Source organism: Rattus norvegicus, chromosome Y, assembly GCF_021556685.1.
Source record: "Rattus norvegicus strain SHRSP/BbbUtx chromosome Y, alternate assembly SHRSP_T2T, whole genome shotgun sequence".
Lineage (NCBI taxonomy): Eukaryota > Metazoa > Chordata > Mammalia > Rodentia > Muridae > Rattus > Rattus norvegicus.
In genome coordinates this window covers 71,250,777-71,267,938 of record NC_141555.1, presented here as the reverse complement: position 1 = coordinate 71,267,938, position 17,162 = coordinate 71,250,777, and the positions used below count along the sequence as shown (strand labels likewise).

Genomic DNA, 17,162 nt, shown 5'->3' with positions numbered 1-17,162 from the left:
TGCATGTGTAAAGGGCCGCAATAACATTCGTCACCACTAGATGGCGCTGGTTTCCACTGCGCCCCACGTGGAAGGCCAAGTTAGACAAGATGGCGCTAGCCTTCGCCGTGCCAGCTGACTCCCTATCGGGAGATTAACTGTGTGCGCATGTGCAAGAGTGCCTTCGTGCCAGGTCTTTGCCCATTCCGGGGCGTGCCTGATGAGGTCATGAGTAAGCAACCAATCAGGTGTAGATGCACGCGCGAAGGTTTTATGAGCGCGCCTGGCCAGCGTGCGGGGCTTCTCCATAAGATTAGAAACAAAGTTTTACATATAGCAAGGATTTCTGCATGTCCACGTGCTTCTTGCCGGTGGGAGGTTGCGAGTGGGACATTTGGTGCCGAGAACCCAGAACAAAAAGGACACATCATTGCAGTGCCGGCACTAGGGGAAGCCTCCGTTTTACGGAAGAAATCCAGAAGCTATAGAACGCAGGTAAAAGTTTGAGAGATCATGTTTAGCCTTGACCTATTACGGCTCACTCCCCTGCCAGACGCGGCAGGTGCCGCTGTGGTTGCTCTGGCAGCCCTCGGGTTGTTTCTATTGACCTTTGAGTTTCCAGTTACCACCAAATGGAGTCAGAGGTCACGTGAGAACTGCCCAGCTGTAACAACAAAGCAGAGAGTGTTGGGGGAAGGGCGAGAGAGTGCATCAGAAACAGTGTTAGATAACGAATTAAAGAGTTTAAAGGGAAACGGTGCACCTAAGAAAAGAGACAATCCCAAGGACTTTAGATCCGAGGAAGAGAGAGATTGGGGAAAAAACGCCCCGGGTGAGATAAAACAGAGGAAGGAGAAAGAGATCTTGAAAAGCGGAAGTCTTTATCCGGTAAAGGATTCAAAGACTTCAGAGCTTGATAGCTCAGGGACAGACGAGCTTAGCTCCTCTGAGAGAGAGGATTTAGAAGATGAGACAGCTCGCTGTGAAAAAGAAAGACGGTACCGAGATGAACAACGATCTAACAGCTTGGGTAAACAAAAGGAAGTGGAAGGCGGAAACCATGCGGTTTCCCAGCCTATAACTCCCAGTGCCTCTCCATCTTATATGGAGAGATTCCACTCAGATTCCTTCCTCGCTAAAGAGGAACAGAAAAAGATACAGCTGGCATTCCCGGTGTTGAGACCGCCGATGGAGGCCGTGTTTATGCACCAGTAGAATATGTTCAAATTAAAGGACATGCTGTTACTCTCAGTTCCCAGTGACTGGTTCCATTTCAGGCCTTTCTGAGCTCTTAAACAGCCACGCACAATCTTTGACACTGTGACACATTGTCATCTACAAAGTTCACACTTCAAGAACCATGATTGCAAAAGAAAACTCTCTGATGGTTTTAGATCAGTTTACAGTTTTGTTCTGGGCCATAGCCCACTTCTCAGGTTTCAGACAACTGTACATACACCCACTTTCCAATAACTGTGGGCTCTTCCTGGGCCAGGAAAATACAACCCCCAACAAAAGGCCACTCAGAAACACATCTAACACAAAATCCCTTTGAGGAAACTTTTGATTCGTGCTTTTAAATCTCTTTAGATAGAAAGAACTCACACTGAATATTTTAGGAGATTGTTAGAAGAATTTGAAAGTTCTAGAACGTTTAAAAGAAATCCATGCCTTTGGCTTTAACAAAAATAAATGCTCATCAAACTTCATCAAGCAGAAAAGGAGCCAAGAGGCAAAAGCTTTTTAATGAGACTTTCTGTTTTCAGTTTCTGTTTTCCAGCCCAGCTGTTCACTCTCCCCTCCATCCTCCAGTTTGCTATGTTTTAAATCCTCTAAAGATTAGTAATGATGGCCGTAATTGTCTTCTAAGGAACTGACTAATGCAGGCACTCAAAACATAACATATACTAACAACAAATCCTGGCAATATGTTTATAAATGAAAATCAGAGACTTGAGGGTGAAATAAGTTGCCTTAGCTTGGCCTCGATTCAAACTTGACAACAGCAGTCCTACCCAACTATTACTCTATACGCTGTTAAACACAAAGTGTTTTCTTCCCTCCTGAACTAGTTCTCTAAACAACTCCTGAACCTGCAGAAAATGTCCCAGCAGAACCAGAAGGTCCTCTTTGCTAGGTTAATGTTTTTGTCAATACGCGGATAGAAAAACTGTGAAGTTGAAATGCTGTGGAGAGAGGTGTGACCTCTGACTCGTCCTCCTGGCAGAGATCATTGAGCAGGGAGAGCGGGAGATAGGTGTGGGGTAGGATGAATCTAGGACCAGTTTCCCAGTCCATCAGGTTGGATGAAAAGTTGTTCCCTCTGGGCATTCCCCTGCCTTCTTCCTGCTACCATTAGTGCTAGTGAGTCACAGAACCAGGTTAAGGTGGTTCAGGGGAGGTGAAGGCCACAGCTGTGGGGACAATAACCAGAACTAATAGCAGACACAGGTGTCTATACCATGTTCTCTCCCTAAGGCTCTTCAGCATGTTTGCCTAAGCATGCACAGCTAACTACCACAGTCAAAGCTAAATGGCTGTACCCTCCATCCTGCAATGCCTATGAAGCCTCGACATGGCTCACCTTCTCTGAACTTGCAAACGGAAATTTTTCATTAAACTTGGGAGGAGAGCTGGCTGTATAATCCAGGCTGGCCTAGAATTCTCTATATGGCCCAGGCTACTCTTGAACCGAGAAAATCTTTCTGTCTCAGCCTGCCCGGTACAGGGATGGGCCCAGGTGAATGACCATGTCTAGTTTGTCAACTCTGCTATATTTTCTTTAAACAAAACCTCAAATACCCAGTTTTTTCAATGCACTTGCCTTGAGCTTTAGAACTCACGTGATCATCCAGTCCTACCACATACCTCCCTCCACTCAGGGGTGGCATGTACCAGACTCGGGGTAATTAGGAAGGATTTCTCCTTCCAAAGGAGTGACGGGAACATATGGCTGTGAAAACACTGGCCGTGCCTCTGGATAGGACTGGGTGTTTCTGTTCCCAAGGTCTTTCCTGCCTAGAATTAGGAAAGCTTCATCTGCCTGTAGAGGAGCTGGGGTTCTGGTGCCCATTGGATCCAAAAGCAATGCGGGGTCCTTGAAATCCAGGACCTCTACCTCTCCCACAGGTGGCCCCTGTTTGATTTGACGGACCAAAGAAGCCGATTCTGTTTCCCGGTAGGATGGCCAGTTACCAGGTGATGGGTGTGGCAAAGGAGAAGCGTGATCAGAATCTGGAGACGTGGTGCCAACCTCCACAAAGCTCAAATTAGCCTTTGATTTGAAAGACACCTCAGGTCCCCAGCTCAGAAAAAAAGAAAAAAGAAAAAGAAGAAAAAAGAAAAAAAAAAAGACACATCAATACATCGATTCTGCTGTGGCCATCCAGGGCCTCCCCTGGTTCAATTGGTGGGTATTCTACATCCTCTCCATTCTCATTGTGATAATTACAACTGTCCTCAGGACAGATCTCCAGGGTTGCAGCATGGTTGAAGGAGTGCTCCAGCGCTGAGGAGCAGGCTGTGGAATGGTCACCTCTGACAGTGGCTGGCCAGACATTGTCCAGGGCCAGCCTGCTGCTGATGTGAAAAGCCCACGCCCCTGAAATCCCCAGGTTGCTTAGTCTAAGAACAGAGGAGAGAGTGGATTGTAACCAGTCCATTCATCCTCCTTCAGAATTCATATTGAAATCAAAAGACTTTAGCGATCAAAGTCAAACTTTCCATGCTATGTCAAACAGAAGCAAAGCTTCTACGTAACGGAGTGACTGATAAAATGAACCAAAATACAAACAACCAGGTAACATGAAATCCAAGTAAGAAACACCCTATCTACTCTGCATAAGAGATCACCCCTGTATCCATACTTCAGAGCTGTATTGACTATGGCTTGGCCATTTAACTCTGACATAAGCACCTTTCATAATTTCGGTAAGACTATTGGTAAAACTGGGAAGATAGTTATACTTACGACCTATAAGTTGAGAGAGTTTTAATTAAGATAATATCTGCAAGGGTTTTATCACAATGCTCTGCAGATAAAGTGATCGGCAAATTTTTGCTGTCACTCTATCTGCCCACGATCTAGTTTGACTGAGAAGCAACTATGGGAAGCCACAAAGTAACTATGGTGTGCTAAGCTAGTATTGAAAAATACAAAGACAAAAGAGCCCACCTGAAGTCAATAGTCACTTAGGAGCACCAACTGGACAGACACCTGCAGAATAGCCTATTGCAGCACTAGCAGAATAACCCACTGGGGAGACTAAGAAATGGATTTGTCTCTGGCAACACTGTGGGTAAACCAGTCAGCAGGATTTCTGCTGTTGGTGCCAGGAGAAACCTGAGACGACTAAAAGCCTCATCTACCTCCACCCCCCATTATAGTACTCATAATTTAATCTTTAACAATACCTGTTTGAAAGACTGAACCATGATGCCTCCTCTCCAGGAATCATTAACCTGAAATCCATCCATTGAGGCAGTTAGTTATGACTGGATATTTTTATGTAGCCCCAAGAACAATGTTTTTCACAGCAAGCCTCAGTAGTTCTGCACAAACATATAATCACTGCTGGTTCCGGTTTCTATGCCTGGCAGATAGTGCAGGAAAAAGTAAGAACCTTTTGTCTGGCATTGTAAATCTGGTCAGGAAACCATGGCAGAGAGGCTCATAAGCCCTGGGAGTGAACCATAACTACTATTTTCATAAATGGATATATAGTATCAAATTATACCAGTTACAAGCACATAGATTAACACAGCTCACGGTTGTCATTGGGGGAGCATCTTCATACAGTGGATGGTAGTTAATACACACATTCATAACTAGTTCCAGTATTGAGAATGAACTCTCTGTGGAAAGCTCAGCAACAGACGCTCCCACCGTATCAAGTTCCCTCAAGGCTCAGGGAATATTGGAAAGAAAAGAGGTGGAAAGAGTTTAAGAGCCAAAGGTAGGAAGGAGTTGGATCAAAACAATGACATGTTCTCATGATATGGTCGTTGAACTCACACACTCAGTGCAGTTGGTGTCCAGCAGAAGAGCAAACCACTCAACATTCCAGCACGGATGTGGTAGACCACTGAAGCCCCTGCCTGCAGCTGAGAAGATTCTGTCAGTTGAGAAGTGCTAGGGGAGGGTTTACTTTAGGGGTATGGTCCCTAGTGAGTGGACCATGCTGCAGTGGTGGCCCCTCACTCATGAGTAGGCTTTGCGGTATTCAAGGGATTATTAGAACAAATACAGGGGGTGAAGTGGATATACTGAAATATACTGTATCAATGTATGAAATTCTCAACAAATAACATTAAAACAGTGTATTTAAAAGTGTTAAGGTTGTAAGCTTCTCCAGCCCAAACTCTTTTGAGAGTTCTGGACAAGGAACAACATTGACCTGCTCATTCCTATACCCTCAGTTTTTATTTTGTGTCTGAATGGCTTTCACATCCATATACCATATTAGCATCCATGCATGCACCCACCCATGCATCCATCCATGTATGCATCCATCTATCCATCCATGTATTCAACCATCCATTCATCCAACCATGTATGCATCCATCTATGCATCCATCCTTCAATGCATCAATCCAGCATACATCCAGCAAGCCATGCATCCATCCATCAATCCATGAATCCAACATCCGTGCATCCAGCAAGACATGCATCCATCCATCTATGCATCCACCCATTGCCTACTGCAGGCAACACTCAGTCAGGAAGCAGCTGATCAAAAGGCATCCTTACTGATTTCCCAGCCTAACCCCCTTTCCTTTACAATCTCTTTACAACAGGAGTTATCTTGTCACATTGCAGATGAAGAAAGAGACCCACCCAGGGGCTTGCTTAAAGTCGGGCAATGATTAATGGTGGAAGCCAGTCAGACCCAACAGCTCATTCCCTGCAATAGACAGTCATCTGATCTCTACCAAACAAGCCATTCCAGGACACCTGCTCTGAACCAATCTCCATTCCCAGGCTCAGCTCCACTAAGCCCTCTACACAGTGTTTAAGTGTCCCCACTTTTACTAAGTGCTTTGATGCTGTGTCCATATTTCCCTGCACCAAGAAAATCCTAACCAGCAAGCACTGCCTCCTGGGGGTCGAGGACTGTCATTCACTGCGGAACCCCTTCCATCCTTTGGCACCCACTATTTTGGTTTTCCAGTATGTATTTGGCTCCTGTTGGTTGTCTGGTTTTGCTTTGGCCTCCACTCACTAACCCATCTGAATATTAATTCAACGAGGTTGGGTACCAACTAAACCACATTATGTTTGATGCTGCAGTCAGGACAGAGCCAAAAAACTATGGCCCAAGAGCCTGAATTATAGGAGAGAGAAACAGCCAGGACTGGAATTTTAGGAGAGTGACTGGGGACAAGCATGGTGGCAGAGGCCACAGAAAAAAGAGAGTGTCCAGGACATCAGAGTGGGGTAGGGTAGCATCACAGTGGCAGCCAACGAATGAAGGTAAACACTGTGGGAGCCAAAGCAGACCTAGATGAGAGTTGGAGTCTGAATTAACACCAGGGTGACTGTGGAATTACTCCCTGATATTTCATTTAATCACTTTCAAAGGGACCTTTTCTCCCATTACCACCTTCTTCCACCAAAGAATTAGTTAAGGGATTCTTCACTATCTTAAACTCTGTAGTTGGCTTCTCTCACTAGATCATATATGCTTTACAATTTAATAGGGAACTGGGGAGACATTTCTCTGACAAATAATCAATTTATAAAGACGGTGGATGACAAGAAAGAAAATAAATCACTTACTGGTATCATTACCTCTTCATTTTGCTAAACAAGACAAACTGACACAGCAAGAACCTCAAAACTGAAGACAAAGAACGAATGTCTCCTTGTGTTTTTTTTCTGCCTTGTTCTAGAACATCTCAAATGTTATTTTTACCTTTCTGACACATAATGCTTAAGTACAGCTTTGAGGTTTGGGTAATAAGACAAAGAAATGCAGATATTAATATGGTTTAAAAAAAAAACTCTGTAGCTTCTCTGTATTCTCTAAATGGAACAGTCTGCTTACCTTCCTGTTTTTCAAAAAAAAGTTCATGAATTCAGTCCCCACAGTCTACATTTGTTGCAGCTTTAGTCCTCAAGTATGTCATCTGCGGGGCTTGACCCTCCCCAGAAAGGTCAAAACCTCTAAGTTTCCAACTCAGGTACACACAGAACATGCGTCATCCATCATCAGTCAGGGCAGGGTCAAAGGCTGCCAAAGCTTTATTTCAGTCACAACAAAGTTCAAGTAGGAGATAAAAAGCCAAACTAATAATCCCATCTTTAAATAACCAAGTGTGGAGGCTCCTGGTATGGTGGCCACAATCAACTTCACAAGATAACGGAGAACCAAGGTTCCTAATTTAGAGAAATTCCATATGATAAGGGCTGTGTACATGTGGAGATCAGAAGGCAGTGGGGAGGAGGTCTGGGAAGAAGTGAGGAGGCTGTGGTGGGAGAGCCTGGCTTTTAACCTGGAGATCTGCACATGTAGTGCCTTATTTGCTCTATGTCTTTTCTGTGTCACCTTTTGGTGAAGCACTCACTTCAGATGGCAAGTTTTTAATTTCCTCATCCCCACTAAAAGAGGCAAATAACAGAGGAGACAACAACAAAAACTTCCTTTTAATATAGTTTATGATCCCAAAGTACATTCCAGAAGAGTTGAGCTGCTTGAAATCTGCCACACATGAACCCCTTGTCAGGGCTACAGACTTCCACACAGAATCGCTAAGAGGCCACTTCATAGGCTCTGAAGAGCCCCTCAGGCACACCATCTGTCTGACTGTTTTCCAAAGGGAAAAGACCTCACATTCCCAGAGACAAGTTTTCCAAGAGTCCTCCACACCGGTTCTGAAGGTAAGCCGTCAGTTGCACTGCCAAAACCTGTACAAGAGCCATGGCCTCCCAACCTCCCCAAAGAGAAAAAGAGAGTGCAGCCAGGAGAGGAGCTCTCCACAGGCTGGGGAGCAGTGGAAAGAAGATCAGGTCAGAGTTGCCCAGCTGCAAGGTCTCCAGTTTCATGTTCAGACAGGAAACCAGAATGCTTCTCAAACATACCATCCAACAAGGGTGAATCATCAACCAGCAGAATGACATCTTTACAACAAGGGTTTTGTCTATTCAGCCTTACCAAAATGATAACAAAATAAGAAATGAGATTCCTTCCTGTGGGACAAAGTTCAGTGCTCAGTCTTCCTTAAGGACACATTCTCTGGAGGTGTAAGGCCACTGGATTCTGGCCTCCAATGTTTGGTGTGAACACCAACCACCACTTTGTATGTTACTTTTTACCCATTCCCGTGGGGACACTGATGTGCTTGGGGTGTTCCAAATTCGCCCCTGTACTGCAGAGTTAAGAGAATGCCTAAGGCTTTCACGATGGCATAGTGTTTCCTCCTACATATGTAGTCTTCAAGGACGCCTAAGCAGTTTCCTTCAACCCATTTTCATATATCTAGTTATTCTCTATCCTCTCTGTCTTCACTGACTTGTGGTAAATTACACACGTACCGTTTCTGTAGACTCTAGCTCCATAAATTAAAAGCTCCAGCTAAATCCAAAGTTCTTGATCAACAACTGTCCTCTCTGCACCAACTAAACACCCACCATTCCATGTTAAAGCATCCAGGGACCAGCTGTGATGCATACTATTAGCTGTCAATCTGACGCTATCAACAACCATCCAGGAAACAGTCACCAGGCATGTCTCTGATAAAGTATCTTGATTAGATTAATTAAGGAGGGAAAACCCACCCTAAATATAGACACCAGCATTCCCTGGGCTCAGGCTTGCACTGCATACAAAGAAGAAAGAAAGCTTAGAAACAACACCCATCTTTCTCTGCTTCCTGGCTACAGACACAATGTTTCCATCCTTTTCTGAAGCAACTTCACAGAATCTTCCAGGCAAAGAAGATTGTTGTGTGCCAAAATCTACCTCAAAAATAAAAAAAAAAATCTATCAAAGCAAGAGTTCAATCCCACGGTCTTCAAAGAATTCAGAAGAGCCTTCCACAGGAGTAATTGAAAACACATCTTGTGCTCAAAACCTCACCGAATGGAAAAAGTCCTGAAGCCCATTCAGCCTATGGCAATATCTGAAGAACATAATGGATGTTTGGAAAAGTTAAAAAACAAGAAAGCTACAGAATTTTCCCCACCAAATTCCCCTACAAAAAGATAAGAAAAATGAAGGGGAAAAAAACCATAACAGTAATTTGGAAAACCCTCCATTTAAAAAGTACTTATAGAGAGGGCTAGAGAAGGTTTGAAAGGTAAATAAATCCCTTGACTTGAAATCAAAGTTTAATTCCACGAACCGATGTAAAAGGAGAGAACTGGTACCGTGAGGATCTCCTCCCAATCTCTGCATGTGCACCCCGCTATGTGCACACATAAATCATACAAAACCACATACCATACATGTCCTACACACATACCATACACACACCCCACATATATATCATGCACACACAAGTGGCCTCAATGCAGTATGCACATACCATACAAACACCACATACTCACACACAACATGCACACACCATATGCATAAAAACACATCATACAGACACACACAAGCACACACATCATGCACATACACACATCATACACATAAACCATACAGAGACACACACATCACACACACACTTATACAAACACACACATAGTGCACAAATCCAGACATACATACACATCATGAACATGCAGACACACAATTTCATATACAGCATAAACAGATTATTTACATACATACACACCATACATAGACATACATATTCACATGTAGCACATAAACATATACGTACACATACATGCACACACAGAGAGAAAATAAAATGAAATAAAACAACCAAGTCCCTACATAAAGGAGTTCTACCACAAGATCGTTACATGGCAGGAACAACACATCGCCTTGGTTAATTCTCATGACAACCCTAAAAAGTCAGCACTACCATGTCAATCTAGAGGAGAAAATGAAGACTGAGGGCTTGTGTCTTCCAAGTCCACTGCTGCAAGTGTTTTCTGCCTGTTACTGACATCACAAGTACCTGTAAGGTGTAATGAAAGAATTACTGTGCCTATGGGTGTTGCTCATTCATGAAGGACTTACTTAGCTAAACTTCATGAGGAATTGTGTTCAAGTCACAGAACCGCAAAATTGAAGGAAGAGCTGGGAATATGGTTCAGTGTGAGGAGTTGCTATTCAAGCATGAGCACCTGAGTTTGATCCCTAGAATACACACTGAACAAAAACAGTCTGGCGTCTGTCAGTCCCAGATCTGTACTCCCATAGGAAGGAAGGCAGCTCTGCAAGCCTCCTCACCCAGCAATCAATCCTGGCTTAGCTGGTGAGTACTGGGTCAGAGGGAGGTGTGCCTGAAAATGATTTGAAAGGGAGCTGGATAGAGTGCTCAGCAGGTTAAAGGCACTTACCTCGGAAGCCTGATGATCAGAGCTCAATTCCCAGACCCCATGAAGGGGGATTAGCAGAGAGCTGGCTCTGAAGTTGTGCTGTGACTACCACAGTGTCAGAGCATGCACACGTACGCAGAACAAATAAATAATTTTTGAAAGGTGGATAGTGCCTAAGGAATGGCACTCAAAGTTCTTCTCTGGTCTGCACACACATGCATCTCCACACAAATGTGAGCCATGCGTGAATGTCTGTGTGTGCCTGCATGTGCGCACACATGCACAGACACACACAGAGACACAGGTACCGCAGGCACGGACACCAAAAGGAAACTGTAAAAGACTGTTTCTAATGAAATGTTGCTAATGAAATGAGAATCCTAAGTAGTAAACTCATCTCTCTGGGGCTGTAAACTTCATGTCAAATAAACACTAAAACACTTGGGACCCACCGCAGCCTGAAAACCCCGGAGCCTCAGTGCAAATGCTTCTTGCTCTAATTTTTTTTGTTTGTTTGTTTGTTTTTTCTGTTGCAAGAGGCTAGCTAATTTGGCTGAATTTTCCTTGGGAGCAGCAGAACATAATTTCAAAGTGAGGTTATCATCAGAAGCATCCTTCACAGCAACTTCACTCCAGTTCACACTTCCTTTGAATATGGCTCCAAGAACTATCCTAGCACCAAAGCCGCAATGAACACTAAAATGCTAACCTTATTTATTAGGTGTCTTCAGAAAAAGCGCAGCGATTGTTACTGTAACTACTTATATGATTCGTGTACAGGAAATGGGTCTTGCATGAAAAGTGTAATAAAGGGGAAAAGTATGTCTTCTAAGGTGACTTTGCCTCACTTAAGGCAGATTTGGAAATTATTTTCTCTTCTGTGATATAAAGTTATTACTGTACTTATCCTGTGGGACTGTGTCGAGAAGACAGTATAAAGCACTCCTGCAAGAAGGTAAGGAGAGGGGAGCAGAGGGATGGCTCCCTGGTTGAGATCATTGGCTCTTCTTCCAGAGGACCCATGTTCATTTCCCAGAACTCACATGACAGCTCACAACTGTAGGTAATCCAGTCCAGGGTATTCCATGGGCACTGCATGCAATGGTGTGTAGGCATATGACCCATGTGCATAAACACAATTTTAAAAATTTAAAGAGAAGTCTGATGGTGTGAAAAAACAGACTATTTAACATTTGTCTAGTTTGCCCTTCGACCCTTACTAACTAAGGTCACCAGAAAGACCGAGGCTCAGCTAGTAGAGTGCCTGGTCAGCCTGTACTCTCGGTTCAGTTCCCATCAAATGGGTAGAGTGTGATGCTGCACACCCACTATCTCAGCACAGGTCAGTCACTTCAAAAGGATCAGAGATTCAAGATCATCCTCCATTATGAGGTTTGAGGCCAACCTGAGATGCATGGGGTGGGGGGATCAAAAGCAAAACAAAAGGAACAATGTAAATGTCAGACTCCCCACTTCAAATCCTTCAAGGCTGCCTACTTCCAGGAACCAATTGCAATCTTCAGAGGGGACAACGTCTCCACCCTTGAGTGCTCCTGCATCAAATCCCAACACCCTGCTCTTCTGAAAGACACTGTTCCTGCCATGCCCCTAGTACATTAACCTCCAGCGCACAGGCTGATACACGCTCTGCCTTCTATCCTGGAGAAATTTCTTGCTCACTGAAACCTACCCAAACGGAATCCCCGAATCAAGATGGGTTAGGAGGAAGCTCTAGCTGGAGAGTCTACCATATTACCACAACAAAGGTTATCAGTGGTGTTCCTACTAAATGTAAGAGAGGCCGTTCAGAGTAAGAGCATTCTACTTAGAGACTATGTCTATTTCAGTGCCGATATAAGGAAAATGTGTAAAAGTAGTTTCTGAATTAACAAATATCGACTATGTTCAGATAGAGATTATATATGATATATATGACTCTCTGCACATATAACCCTAACCCTAACCCCTTACTCCTAACCCTAAACCCTAGCTCTTAACCCTAACCCTGTGACATAGATTTTTTTAACATTACAGGAGAAGCTGCGAAGGCAGCACACCCTATGAAGTGCTTGCTGTGCCTGCATGAAGTCCTGATTTGAATGGCAGCACCCAGATCAAAAGCAGGTCGTGGCAGCACACTTGTAATCTCTGCCCTGGAGAGAAAAGCAACCAGATCCCTAGGGCAACCTGGCCAGCAAGCCTAGCATAAATGGGGAGCCCCAGGTCCCAGAGAGACCCTGAGTATAAAGACAAGATGGCTCCCAAGCAAAGACATTTAAAGTTGATCTCTGGTTCACACATGCATATGCACACATATGTATGCACACCCACACCCTCACTCACAAACGAAAAAATTTAAAAAAGACTGTAAGAAAATAGAAATATTAGAATAGGTGACCTAGTTGCTTGTATTAGAAAAGTTTGTTTTTTTCCACTATAAGCTTGTTATACATGATATTAGATAAACGTTTTAAAAAGAATGTATGAATGAATGACTGAGCGAATAAAACCTAACAGTGGGGTCTGTCTTCTCTAGCCCTCTAGCTGGCTGGCCTGCGCCCAGGAGGCAGTGTTTGAGTTGAAGGTATTCTGTTGTGTCCCCGCCAGTGGGGACCCAGTTATTCAGGGTCCCAAAGAGGCTTTCTACCTGTGGGCCAAAATGGGGGTGAAGAGAAAAAGGAGACCAAGCAAAAGTTCTGTTGTCAAGGTCTCGTTTATTGGGGTGAACGTTACAGCTTTTAAGGCTTTCAGGTAGGGGGAGTGTCCTTTGTGAAACACAGAGGAGGGGGAGGTGCGGATACAGGCAGTGATAGCTGGAGGCAAAGAGGTCAGGCGGTAGATGATGAGGTCAGGCGTTGGAGACACTGGGTGTTGATTCAGGAGGTAACAGGTATCTGTTAAGGGAGCTGAGGCACCCCTTGAATGTTATCTTCCTGTGTCGTAAATTCATGGGAGAGGCTTTCATTCAACAATCTTAAGACTTAATCCAGTCATCTTAGGGGTGAGTCTCTGTGGCCAAACAGCACAGAGTCACCTAGCCACTTTGAACCATGCAGTCAAAAAGCAGCTAGGCCCAAATCCAATAGGGCTCCGTGCACTGTTGAACTGTCATTGAGATGTCAAAGCCAAGGCATTACAAGGCTAGTCAGTAAACAAAACTGGATGTTAACCTGTCAAGTAAGAAACTGTAACTTCAAACAATTTCTCCATCTCTGCTGGTACAGGCTTTAGGAAAACATGTCTATTCCTTTAAGTTCACAGAACAAACACAGGAACAATGGGCAAGCTCTTAGGGAAGACATCACTTCTGTAGCTCAGAGGCACTAGGGGAGTTAAAGCAAACACAGATTTGCTCCAGGTCTATGGCATTTTACACCCAGGTGGAATTTCACAAGAGGACTCTGTCTTTACCTACACCAGGAATGAGGCCATTTACCCTCACCCACCCATACCCACTTTGAAGGGTTAAAATTTCTAAAAGTTAGTCATGAAAAAAGTCCAGACATGCCTGAGAGAATTTGAGATAGGGCTCACTGGCCCAACTATCAGCTCCCAATGACACTGGCCATCTGGAGCCACCCCCTCCCCTTCCTTCACTCCCTGAGGATGGGTCATTCTCCTGCTGCAGTGAGATGAGTTGCCCTGCCCACATTGCTGAGATGCTAGATTACACGTATGCTTTGTTGATGTAACTCCGTGCCAAAAGTAACTGTGCACCCTTTGTATTAGCCAATTATGTGTATCCACACGAAACCCCTGGTTTTCCCTATATAAGCTCCTGCCTAGAGAGGCTCGGGGCTTGACTCAATCTCCTGTGTGGGATATGTGTCAGCCCGAGATCTCGTAAATAAAACTGCCTCTTGCTGATTACATCAAGACCGGCTACTCGTGTTTCTACCCCAACCCGTGACTGGAGCGAGAGTCTCCCCAAGTTTGGGGGTCTTTCTTTGGGGGCTCATCCAGGATAGAAGCGTGACCCCCGGAGACCCGAATGCCTCTTGGAGGTACATTAGTGTGAGTGCTGGAAAGCGGCCGCTGTGTGAGTGTGAGAGTGTGTGTGTGTGAATTAAGTCCTGTAGTCTGTGTTTTTCAGTACCGGTTTAAGGTCTTGGTGCACTGTCTGGGCAGAAGAAGGATTCCTGCCCTGTGCACGGGTGTATGGGCTTCCCACCCCGTTGTTTTTGAATGCACTCGGGTGTATGGGCTTCCCACCCCGTTGTTTTTGAATGCACTCGGGTGTATGGGCTTCCCACCCCGTTGTTTTTGAGTGCACTCAGGTGGATGGGCTTCCCACCCCGGACAGATGCCTGTGAGCAGGTACTGGGTTCTTACTCCGAATAGCTGTTTTCTTTTTGTTCTCTTTTTTTAGATAGCAGAAGTGGGGATGCCCCAGTTCTGGGAGATATCCCAAGAGCTGACTTTTGTCGGGAGGACCCGGCAGGTGACAGTCAAAAAGATCTGACTGTGACTTGATTTCGGAGGTTGTGTTCGGCTGCCTATTTAAGTATAGACATGGACAAGTGTGCTTAGATGTGTTAGTGTCTGTTGTCTGTTTTCTGTTTCTGTATTTGGTATCCCAGAAGCAGATAAGGTTAAGCTGCAGTTTGGGCCAGGTACTGAAGGTACTAGGCATCTGTGGAAATTGGTTATAGGATGCTTTGTCTTGGTCTTGTTTGTCTGGTTTGTTTTCTGTGGTATTGTCCAGTGACTTTTTGGCTTTTGTTACGTTTTTGGACTTAGACTGACAACTGTGTTTGAAAACTTGGACTGACAACTGTGTTTGAAAACTTGGACTGACGACTGTGTTTGAAATCATGAAACTGTTTGCTTTGTTTGTCAAGGAGTTTTACTTGGTCCTCTTGGTGCTTAACTTAAAAGTTAAAAATAATTTCCTTGAGAGAAATTGTTTTCTGCCAGGGAGTTTTATCTTTCTCTCTTGAGCCTCCTCCCCAAGGAGAGCTGCCCCTCTCTTTACTCCCATTGTCCAGCCCAGCTGCTGTTAACCATTGTGTATGAAGGACTCCAGGTTAGCGAGTGATCCGCCTGAAGCAGGCATTAACAAGAACGTGAAAGCTTTACCTTAGATCCTGAAGAAAAAATCTCCCTGTGGCTTAAACATTCACAGCTTCTAAGGAAGGGACAGCACAGAGTAAGAAAATGTAGGGGCTGAGGGTGGCAAGCATGCAGGCCTGCTGGCAAGCTACAGGCTGCACGTGGGCAGCAGCGCAGCTCTGGCCAAGTCAGCGTAAGAGGAGTTTCAAGGTAAGGAGGCCGGCTGGGGTTGACGCTTTGACAACAAAAAGATAGCGTAGAGTTAGTGGTTGTATTATGAGACTTTTGGCCCTGAAAAAAAAAAAAAATCCTGTTGCTGCCTTCAGTGGCCAGACCTTCAACACTTGCTAACAAAAGGAGAGTGTTCATTAAGAGAAGTTTTTTAAGGGACCCTGCCTTATATGCTGGCCCTATTCCAAGAAAGGAGTTGATCTCCAACATTAAGTAACCTTCCCAGTTAGTCATCATTGACATGGAGAGTGCCTTTGATCCTATCCCCATAGCAGCCAATTCCTGCCCCTGTGGTCAAAATGCCCCAGGTTGGGGGGCAGAGAAGCCCCTAAAATAGTTTCAAAGAATCTGCAACAAACTGTGAAGAACTTTGTTTTGCCAGTCAAAATTTAGAATTCAGGCTTTGGCTGTGGCCAAGGTCAGGATTAATGTTTTCTTTTCCATGGGCCTTTAACCCAGTGAGACAGTTTGGTAAAGGACTACTACTACAGTTCTGATAGGCCCAGGTGAACTGGTTACAATTCTTTTGTCAGCCACTTAGTATCTAACACCCAGGTTCTATCCCTCACTCCATCCTTTTGTTATTAGTACTTACTAGAAGCCTAGTGTCCTTCAGAGGCTCGGTTTATTGAGAGACAGAGCCACTGAGCTGGCACTGAAGGGAGGTACTTCTTAAGTAAAATCTAAGTCCAGAGAAATAGTCGATAACAGATCAGCTGCCTCTCTGCTTGCCTTTCTGTTTCACAGGAACAAAGCTTGTGCTTATTTCTACAACGGCCTTTTTGTACCAAGAAGGCCTCCTGGTTTAGCTGTGTGACTAAATGCTATTTGTCCTCTTCAGTGGACCTCTATTCTCAAGATTCTCTTGTTTTCTCACCATCCCATCTGAGATGCTTGTTAGTAACTGTTAAAGGTCTTCTTTACCACTGAGGAAAGGCGGAATACTACTAGAGGCCAGAAAAAATGTTCCAGAGATGGATGGAATGCCCTCACTTCTGCCTGCTCTCTTCAGATGCCTGAAAGTAGGGAGTGCTCCAGGTCTGCTGCCAGACTCCAAGGGTGGGTCTCTGAGGGGCTGGAAAATGCCCCACCAATCTGGCTAAGATAAAGAAAGGATATGAAGAAAAAGTTTAAAAATTTGAAGGGTTAAGGTAAGTTGCTGAGAGTTAGTATAAGTTACAGAGAAAGTAAGGTTAAAAAAGAAAGAGGTAAAAAGAACAGGAAGGTAGAAAAGAAAAGAGACAAGAGAGGAATATATACTGGCCACAGTAGTTAGGGAACCTAGGAAGATAGTACCTGGCAACAGAAGAGAATTCCTGGCTAAAGATCGGTGTGCCTAATATGAAGAAAAAGAACACTGGGTCAGGGACTGCCCAAGAAAGAACAAGAGGGGCCACTGGAGAGCTTCTTGGTCCTAGAGTGCTGGCTATGTACAGAGATAGAAGGGAAGAGTGGATACAGGGAC

The 17,162-nt window shown here is 44.5% G+C and overlaps 2 long non-coding RNA genes across 6 annotated transcripts in view; one reads left to right on the top strand and one right to left on the bottom strand.

Moving 5' to 3' along the window:
• The window catches only part of LOC147998095 (uncharacterized), a 121,543-nt gene that overhangs the window by 98,714 nt on the left and 5,667 nt on the right, over positions 1-17,162 (bottom strand). The gene's annotated exons all lie outside the window — the stretch shown is intronic.
• LOC134484308 (uncharacterized) lies at positions 247-7,058 on the top strand. 2 transcript variants are annotated; one of them, XR_015647466.1, is made up of 3 exons: positions 247-474; positions 3,162-3,388; positions 5,776-7,058. It is a non-coding gene; the product is annotated as an uncharacterized LOC134484308 (long non-coding RNA). The 2 variants fall into 2 exon arrangements; XR_015647465.1 differs by having other exon boundaries at positions 3,109-3,388; positions 5,776-7,053.